This window comes from Mustela erminea, chromosome X (genome assembly GCF_009829155.1).
Source record: "Mustela erminea isolate mMusErm1 chromosome X, mMusErm1.Pri, whole genome shotgun sequence".
Taxonomy (NCBI): Eukaryota; Metazoa; Chordata; class Mammalia; order Carnivora; family Mustelidae; genus Mustela; species Mustela erminea.
The window spans coordinates 83,514,183-83,522,820 of NC_045635.1; the positions used below are offsets into that span (position 1 = coordinate 83,514,183).

At 36.6% G+C, this 8,638-nt stretch overlaps 1 pseudogene; it reads right to left on the bottom strand.

The window, feature by feature from the left end:
* Window positions 1–3,186: 3,186 nt before the first annotated feature.
* On the bottom strand, window positions 3,187–3,624 carry LOC116583065 (annotated as a pseudogene).
* Window positions 3,625–8,638: the final 5,014 nt, after the last annotated feature.

Consider the following 8,638-nt stretch of genomic DNA (forward strand, 5'->3'; position numbering starts at 1 on the left):
TGGAACAGAGAAGCATTAGGTAAAATTAGGTAAAGTCTGAATAAAGTATGAATTTCAGGTAATAATAACATGTAAAAAGGGTAAAGTATAAATCCCCTAGACTATGTAAATCTGATGCAGGAGAAATGCCAACGGTCTCATTAAAATGTGAATGATGGGGAAATATCATGTTAGACTTTCCAGTGAGAAGCTGATTGAATAAAGAGGGTTTGGAAAATAACCCCAATCCCACAGAGACCTACTGACCACAAGACGTTGAAAGTGGAAAATGTTAAGAGAAAAGCTGGTCTGTTCTCTGGAAGAAAGGGTCAAGGATAGGGTGAGGGTCAGGGATGGCTGTTGCATACATAGCTTGGTAATCAAAAATACTCATTTGACATTCAACATTGACATTTTGAAGCAGCCTTGACATAACAGCTACATTAAATCAGCCTTGTTAAAACGTCCTGCTTTCCTCTGAGAGAAAGGGCCTCTGCAAGGGAAACTAGCATTAAGGATGACAATAAGCATGCCTTGAAAGACTTGGGATTGAACAGAGACCTTGAATAAGAAAACCTACCCAGTAATTAGAGTAATATTTGCCCAAATTCTGCCTCTTGTGACTAGGAAAGTACAATCATTTCCTTAACCAGTTTGATGGAACTGGTCATAGGCTTATCATCAGTTATTTTTTAGAAAAAGATAAAAAATAAGAACAATAATATAAATACATGGAAGCTACAGTGGAGTGCTTTCCCAAATCCCAAAATAATTTGGAAATAAGCATACAACCTGAGAGTTTAAGAAAAATAATCTACTGGGGCACCTGGTGGCTTAGTTGGTTAAGCATCTGACTCTTGATTTCATCTCAGGTTGTGAGATTGAGACCCACACTGGTCTCCATGATGATCATGGAGACTGCTGAGGATTCTTCTCTCCCTTTCTCTATGTCCCTCCATTCCCCACTAGTGTGCACTCTCTCTCTCTCTACTGAAGAAGGAGAAGGAGAAGAATGAGAATGAGAATGAGAATATGAGAATGAGAATGAGAATGAGAATAAGAATAAGAATAAGAATAAGTATAAGAATAAGAATTACCTACTGGCAGTGTTGATTGTTATCTAACTCCTGGACTAAAGATGGAGATAATCACTACATGTATTACTGAAGGATCTGTGTTTCAGTTCCACAACCAAAGGGAACCAGCAGTAATCTTATGGTGGCAGGGCTGAAATGCACTTGCATTTACTGAGAAAAATCCAAATCCAAACTGTCCGGGAGACACAATAAGAGCAGTAATAAGCGGCAGACATCAGAAATTATACAGAAAATGTAGAAATTTTTGGAAGGAAATGAAGGAATGGATGGCATAAGTTTGACTCATGAGGTGGTAGAACTTCAGAAATATTCAAGACGGAAAGGAGAGGTAGAATGACCCAAACATATCTAAGACATTGTGAATCTCTGGCCTTTAAGGAGAGGGCATCTGCAAGGGAAGATGACCATAGTAAGCCCCATACTATACAACATCCTTGTGGATCAACACAGGCCTGTAGTGAGAAAGCCTACTAGGTAATCAGAGGAAGCCTGGTACAGAGACAGTAAGCAGAACTTTATTGTGAAGGACTATATATTCAGGTTGATAAACTCCAGTTCTCGTGGGGCCACTGATCACTAACAGATGACCAAGCAACAGATGGGATAAAGATGTATCTGCAGATACCTTCTTGGCAGGAGATTCAGAGACCAGAAGGTTCTCCGTTAATAATGTTCTCATACTATATAAGACTTCACATTCCAGAACTTTGGCACAGCTCCAGGAAATTAGAGGAAAGTGATGTAAGAGAACTGTATATCCATCTCGCCCAACATGGGCGATATGATCAGACTGACAATGAATACACAAGATGAAAATAAGGTTTGCCTAAGAATAAAATAAAGAAGGTGTAACATCTTTTTGGGAGACTATGAAAGCAAACCCTTTCCCTCTAAATCTGAATTAAAATCAATTTCAGGAAGACAAGCAATTGAAAACTATAGAATATGATGTAAATAGTGCCTAGTCAGTTTAAATGTTAAAGGTGGGATTCCCTAACTTGAGAGCAAAAATTACAGTGGTGTGATTAGGTAAATCTTGGAATAATGAAGGAACAAAAAATTATATCATTATTATCTCTTAATTTTATCTTATTCTTCTTTTGACATTCAAAATTCGAGGTTCTTTCTAACATTAACATAATATTAGCCACACTTACTGTCAACTAGAAAGTGAATCTAAAGGTTATTTGTGTTTGCATTATAGAGTAGCAACAGAAACAGGTGGCTGATCTGGAATATTACTTCTGAGTGTTGTTACTACACTGAAGAGTTATTTATAGCAGTGGTGCCAAGCATTAGGAAATGAAAATTTCTGTTTTTCCCTGTTATTGTTTAGTATCCTGAACCCTTTCCTTCACTTGTGAAAAGATAATAACTTCAGCTTCCAAGAGATACTGATTTACAAGATTTACAAGTACCCTAATGGAAACTCAGCATCAACTTACTAACCAATAGTAAGGATCCATTTATAACATGAATCAGTGAGATGATAGGCACTGGATTGAAGAATAAGAGCCACATTTCTCAACTCTTATTTAGGATTTGAGCATTGATTGCTTGGATATGCAGTTACATGTATTTATGGACTATACCATCTGCTAGATCAGGGTTTGTAAGTATGGCCTGTGGATCAAATTCAGCCCACCCTCTGTTTTTATAAATAGTTTTATTGGAACACACTGACAATATTTTAACATTACAACAGCATAGTTAAGTAGTTGAGGCAGAAACTACATAGCCCCAAAAGACCAAAATATTCACTATCTGGCCTTTTACTTAAAAAGAAGTTTGCCATTCCTCAGGCTAGATGGTCAAAGTAGATAGAAACCAACCAATATAATTCTTTCAGCAGGTCCACTCCTGCTGAAATTCTGTATTAGGTCTTCTGTTCTTTTTGCCTATCCTCTATTTTTCTGGAATTGTTTATACAAGCCTAGGGACTAGTATCTTAATTCTCAATGAATTAGTCATCTTAGGGATAATAGGTTTAAGAGATTAATATAACCCTTATTTCTTTCTGAAGAATATTTTATTTATTTGTTTATTTATTGATTGATTGTTTTTTTTGGCATGTGAAATTTTATTATTATCATGTTTTCATCAGCAAAATTTACGATCTTGGTCTTTCCTTTTGGCCTTTGCATAAGGGCAGAAGAGAGACATTAGCTACTTTAATTACCCTAAATGAACTCCAGGAATGTCACCAACAGTATGATCTTTGTGACCAAATCCAGCAACCAGAACCTCATTCTTTTCCTCAATAAGATTCAAACAACCATCATTGGGTACAAAGGCTGTGATTTTTTTTTTTTTTTGCCATTCTTGATCATGTAGACCCTGACACACTTCTTGATGGCAGAATTTGAGTTTTGGCTTCTACCCCTATTTTTTCCAGCACGATTTCCTTTGCATAAGCAGCACCTCCAAAAGTGTTGATCTTCAGAACTGTGCTCAAAAGGGCTTTCTTGTATTGTTTATGATGCCATTTTTGATCTCATCAGCAGCTACGGAGCTTTCTGGAAGTACTAAGACCAGGACTCTTGCCCATCCTTCCAGCACCACAGGCCTGAGTAAAGAGCTCTAAAGAATATTTTTTAAAAGTAAGCAAACAAAAATACATCATATCAAATCTGGATGAGAAGCAATTGGATGTGGACATTCTGTCATTGTGGCAAGCAGCATCAGAGTCACAGATATGGATGACTGAGACCTGAGGACTCTAACAGAATACAAATATCTAGGACAGAAACAAGCAAAACTGCTTCTTGATGAGGATGAGAAGGGACAGGATCTTTGTGACAGAAGCTTGAAGCGAATGATGGGTATGTACCTTAGGACTTTGTAGTTATCTGGGAGAGATGGTGTTTCAGATTATACTACTACATTTAGAGAAAAACATAAGTTTGTGAAGGCTCTTAAGATTGAAAATTTATGCAAGGCTTTGCTGGACCTTGAGCTTTCTGGCTCACTCCATGAAAGGGCCTCTTATACACAGGGGCCTCTCAGAAGGGGAGACACCAGCTGTGAGTTATATTTTAAAGTTCTAGAAAACAGGCTACACAGAGGGTCTGTGTTTATATTATGAGTCACAGAAGGGACAGGTGGTGGGTCTGGAGCTTAATATCTGCAAATGATGTCTCTGACTGCCAGGATTGTTCAGAGGAGTTGTTTGTTTGTAGGAGTGAGTTTGGAAAAGAAATGAGGAAATGAAAAGGATTCTTTCTCTCAGTGACCATTTTAAATACTGGATTCTTTCCTTGAATTTGTTAAGGAAAAATGGTACCAATACACAAGGGCTGTTGTAGCAACTTAAATTCATCAACAAAATATGAGCAGAAACTCCAGTGAAAAGAACTGAATGCTAGGTAGTACCAGCATTGGGGATAATAAAAGAGTGAATAAATAAATGAATGAATGAATGATGGGGGCTATTCTGGATAAGGAAAAACTAAAAGTAAACACTCTATTTTTCTTGAATAGAGCATCCAAATTCAAATTAACTGCTTGGAAACTTCATTATCTTGTCCTTAAATCTCTTCCTTTTATTCCTGGATTTATATGTCTAAAATGTTATGTGCCTTTTGACAGATGTCTTAGCTTGTCACCATAAGATCTATCAACATTTTGTGGGTTCATTCCTCACTCAGCAAGATTGACATCAAGGACACATTATACATAACTGACAAGGAAGTCAGGCCAAATACAATTTGCTGTATCCATCTAAATTTTGCCTTACCTATTTTGACAAAGTTCTGAATTATAGAACAAAAGAGAAATTTGGCAAGACTGGCAACAACAAAGAAAGAGGAAGGTACAGCACTGCTTTATATAGAAACCCACACACATGTACACATATTCACACAAACATAGAAGTAAACAGAAAAACTTGTTTTGGACCTCCACTCCCTATACCTTACTGCTGGTGGGGCTATCATCACCCAGCCCATTATTAAACCAGGGGCATTTGAAGAGGAACAAGGAGGACACGTTCTACAATTCTGATGAGAAAATTCAACCTTCAATGTAAGCTACAGGGTAGTAATAAAGACAGAGCTATTTCCTCCAAATTTTGGCATCTGTTCTAGGTAGATTTATGAAGACCCATTGAAGTATCTGACCCATACTTAGCTCTATTTCAGTTAAAACTTGCTTTTAAAATTTGAACTAATTTATGAGTGTAGAATGGATAGTGAAAAACATTAAGTCTGAAATGTATTTTACAACTCATTTGGCTTTGCAGTTGTGCTAAACTGTTGCCCAAGATATATAACTGGCTTTTGACTGATTAGGACCATCTTAGTCCAAAGAACTCCTTTCTGCAGTGTCTGCCCCAGCAGTCCACTTCCAGTTCTTGAGCAGGCCAGATGTTCTCTTGAATTCTGTAACTTTGCTCATTGTTACCTCTGCATGCTGTGTCTTATACCCACCAGTACTCAGTGTTTTTTATTTCTTGGTAGTGTTGATAATGGTCATGTCATGCTTTTCATTGGGCTAAGAAGCTAGGGCTAGACACTCCAGGAACTTGAATTAGCCTCATGCTGATGTTTTGGAATGGAAAGAGCACCAACTGGGGAAATAGAAAGGCCAGTTATGAATTCTAGGTTCTGTCATATATACTACTATAATATTCAATTAATGAAATGTAAGAATGCTCATCTGAAGAATTGAGATAATAAATGTTGCCCCTTAGGCTTACTTTAAGTATTAGAGAAGATGGCACATGGAAATCTGCTAACACACTAACATGTACAGTTCATATGAGTTTTCTTAGTTCTGTAGAGAGCAACATCCATGTCCATCTGAGTCTCATTTGTGTTTTATAAATGTTTGTTGACATTTCATAAATAATTTCCATTTGAGTGCCTAGTATGCAGTGTTTTGCTATTCATACAAATTCATTTCTGTTAAAATAATTCCTTGGCCATAACAGATCTTCCCAGCTGAAAACCCAGAGTGTTTGTCCAGCTTGGGTCTTAAGGATTTCCACAGCACTCCAGAATAGTTAGGTAGGCTTCCCAATTTCATCTTGGTGATCAATCCAGGCTGAAAGAAGAGAAGTGACTCACTGAGGGTCCTATCCTCAGGGTATTTCCAGTCCTGGAAACCAGGCAGCTCTTCTGACCCTCTCTCTAGCATCCTGCCAGCAGATTTATCACTGTAGATTTGTGCTCCTATAGTCTTTCTGGGGCTAAAAGGATAAGAGTGTCAACCATATTTTGGACTTTCCCAATGTTTACCTTTAGATATAGAAAAGGGAGAGGTGGGAAATTCAAAGGAAAAAGAATGAATATTCTTCTCCTAATTGAACTCAACACACAAATAATTCTATTAGATTGAAAGATATGAAATTACTGTTTTTGTAGGTCAAAAATGACTGAACATCAGCAATTTCATGTGGTTTGGTTAAATATAACAAATAATGTACTGTTTCCTACATAATGTAAATGTCTGTGGTTTTCCTTTCGTAGCCATTCCAAATGCTTTTAAACATATAGTTGTTCAACTGCATTTATGGAAATGCTATCTCTGCTATAGAATAGAGGGAATGGGATGAAAAGTAAACTTCTGCTGAGTACCTAGTATGGGCCAGAAACTCTGTTAAGCATTTTACCTACTTTTTCTCTATGCTCAAAAATGCACAGTAGACACCAGTATCTCTTTAATTATTCACTTTTTCATTAAGTATGTGCTGTGAAGCTCAGAGAAGTTAGTTACATTTTCCAAGTTTACACAGTCAATAAAAAGCAGAGGAGGTGTTTTAACCCAGTTGTGCCTGACTTAAAGGCCTAAGCTCTCTTCACACTGCCATATGGCTTTCCCTTTGGGTAAACTTTTATTTTTGTTATTTTTATTGTGTTATGTTAGTCACCGTAAAAATACATCATTAGTTTTTGATGCAGTGCTCCAAGATTCACTGTTTATGTACAAAACCCAGTGCTCCAAATGCAGGGCCAAAGTTGATCTAAACTTGTTTGGTATAGTTCAAATGGAGTCATAGATATTCAGTTGGTTAGTAGTATTTATCTTCTTCAAATGGGCCTGTGTAGTAGGGAGTTTGCTATAGGAGTTTGGATTTTAGGAGAAGTAAGTTATGGGATGAAGTTATGGAATTGGATTCCCCATGCCTGGCACATAATAATATCCAATAGGTATTTCTTAAGTTAATGAATTATTGGATGAATTATAGATTTTGAGAGTTACCAGCAGTAAAATCAAATGTGTGTCCATCTAATTTTTTTCTATGTATATCCATTTTTAAACTGTTTGAGATCACACTATACAAACTGTTTCATCATCTCTTTAGAAATAACTTCTATTTGATTTTTAGTGGGTACAAATTTCCAGGATATAAAACTCAGTTGGTAAAGAAATCTCTGTTTTTATATAACTAATCTTTGTACGCATTTTGAACCTCACTCTACCTATTGCAAAAAAAAAAAAAAAAATCTTGCCAGCTGAAGGTCATGACCTCAGTCATCTTAGGGTTTTCTCAATCAATTCAGTGTGAGATAAATAAATTGAGGCTGGAATTTAAGTCCCGTAGGTGGGGGACTTATACTACATCATTGAATCATGAATGGGTGTGAATAAGTAAGAATAATTTGTCTGGCAGCAATTAGGCATGGAAGAACAAGTAACCACCCTTAAATGATGTTGGGGGGTATATAACCAGTATCTATCCTTATCCACCTCACAAAAGGGGACTCTGAAGATGGTAACACCTATTTGTTGGTTTGTATATGCAAATTACTATTATAGATAAATTTCATACAGCAACTTTATTCTTACTTTCTTTGAGGGGTGATACCTACAGAAATATATTTTCTTTGTAAGGGAAAAAGATTTCCTAGGGGTAGTCAGTGTGGCAAGATGAAATATAGTCCAATATATATTTTAACTTATGATATTTCCCTCTCCCTATTTGGATATCTGAGAAACTATAGCCTCACAGGAATTCTAGTTGTCACTATAATGTGGATTATAGTATAATAGGAATGGCTTCCTTTCATATGAGGCTCAGAGAAGGCCCAAGGTAGATCCACTCAGTTTACCATATCCCTCAGAGGTGTGCCACACAGTCCAATCTTTCTGTGTTCACAGCAAGGGAAAAAAGTTAGCTGAGCAAGAGTGGTTGTGGTCCTAAGCCAGTTTCAAGGTCAGGATGAGATGTTGCAGAATCGCAACACGAACCATATAGGTTTAGATGGGAATTCAAATTCAAATATCTTAGGGGATGTCACCAAGGACAGTAAAGATCAAGACACTACATAAGCTCTGAAAATTTAAATATCATATGATGGGAAGTGGAGACATAAATTAATTGGATTTATCATACATTCACAAACAAAGATAAGAAGAACTGAATTTACACTGAATTAGAGACTGTATACTTCTTACAAAAGAATTGGGGCTCAAAATAGAGATTAGATTCAGTTACAGTGTAGAAAAGTATACCAAATAACACTTCTTGTACTTCTGTGCTTTGCTATGTCTTGAAAATTCATACCTGCCGTATTTTTTCCTTCTTGTAAAAATTATATTTATTTATTGGAGGAATTTTA